This window comes from Myotis lucifugus, unplaced genomic scaffold (assembly GCF_000147115.1).
Source record: "Myotis lucifugus unplaced genomic scaffold, Myoluc2.0 scaffold_209, whole genome shotgun sequence".
Lineage (NCBI taxonomy): Eukaryota > Metazoa > Chordata > Mammalia > Chiroptera > Vespertilionidae > Myotis > Myotis lucifugus.
The window spans coordinates 1,751,322-1,753,005 of NW_005871257.1; the positions used below are offsets into that span (position 1 = coordinate 1,751,322).

Below are 1,684 nucleotides of genomic sequence, written 5' to 3' on the forward strand. Positions count from 1 at the left end.
TTCCCCAACTACCTACATGGTTGTCTACCTCATCTTCTCCTTGAGGTTCTCTTGACCTCCTTACATAAAATACCCCCTCTCCTCCTACTTATTCATTTTTGTTTTCTCTTAACAAGCTTCACTTTCTTTTTTATTTTCAGAACTCTTGCCACACTGCAAATTACCATAGCAGAGTGGTGGAGACCACACATGGTGGAGTTATATTTCCCAGGTTTCTCTGTTTATGAGCTGTGTAATCTTTAGTGATTTTACTTTGACACTCTGGACTTCTATCGAAAGTGCTAAAAAGTGCCTCTCTTGGGTCCTCTTTTCCAAGATGACCAAGAAAAGAAGGAATAAAAGGCTGAGGCCATGTGCAGCCTATTCATTGCATCAACTGCGCCCGGTGCTTTCCCAAGGACAAGGCCATTAAGAAGTTTGTCATTCGAAACATAGTAGAGGCCGCAGCCCTTAGGGACATCTCTAAAGCGAGTGTCTTCGACGCCTCTGTGCTTCCCAAGCTGCACGTGAAGCTGCATTACTGTGTGAGCTGTGCCGCTCACACCAAGGGAGTCAGGAACTGAAGCCCGGAAGGACGGAACACCCCCACCCCGATTTAGACCTGCGGGTGCGGCCCCACAACCTCCACCAAAGCCCATGTAAGGAGCTAAGTCCTTAAGGAGTGAAGAAAGGTTCTCTGGGGAAGAAATAAATGGAAATTGTACTTCAAAAAATAAACTGCTAAAAGTGCCTGGCTCATAGGAAATGCCTAACATTAAGTTATATATTTATTTTTTTTCCATTAGAGTGAAAGATACGTAAGAAGAGATAATATATCAGTTTATTTACCACTGTCTACCTAGATCCTAGAAAAGTGTCCAGCTGGATATATATATATATATATATATATATATATATATATATATCTACACTAATAAAAGAGAAACATGGTAATTAGTGTACGACCACTACCTTTTTCATTGGCTAATCAGTGAGTATATGCAAATTAACTGTCAGCCAAGATGGTGGCCGGCAGCCAGGCAGCTGGAAGCGAACATGAGGCTTGCTTGCTCCAGTGAAGGAGGACTCCAACGTTCCCCGCCTCACTTGCCGGCCTCTCAGCTGCAACTCTAAGAAACTTTGTAACAAATATAGAAGCTAAACAAAACCCCTGGGATCTCAGAGTTGGAGTTATACATTGTTTCGATTATAGAACAGCAAACAAACCAGCAGAAGCCTCAGAGCTAGAGCCAGAGCTAAAGCTGGCCCAGAATAAAATTTAAAAAAGAGAAAAAAAAAAAGGAGCGGTTGGGAGCTTGAGTCAACAACCACCAGCCTGAAAGCAGCCCTCAGCCCCTCACCCAGACTGGCCAGGCACACCAGTGGGGACCCCCACCCTGAAGGGTGTGTGACCAGCTGCAAACAGCCATCATCCCCTCATCCAGGCTGGCCAGGCACCCCAGTGGGGACCCCCACCCTGATCCAGGACACCCTTCAGGGCAAACTAGCCAGCCCCCAGACCTCTATCCTATATAGTAAAAGGGTAATATGCCTCCCAGCACCGGGATCAGCGGAGCCACGAGGCCTCCTGGCACCGGATCAGCGTGACAGGGGGCAGCACCCAAACCCCCTGATCACCCTGCGACTGTGTGTGTGACAGGGTGCGGCATCCAACCCCCTGATCGCCCTCCTCTGTGACAGGGTG

The 1,684-nt window shown here is 47.2% G+C and overlaps 1 pseudogene; it reads left to right on the top strand.

The window, feature by feature from the left end:
* Window positions 1-316: 316 nt before the first annotated feature.
* On the top strand, window positions 317-642 carry LOC106698655 (annotated as a pseudogene).
* The last annotated feature ends 1,042 nt before the right edge of the window (window positions 643-1,684 follow it).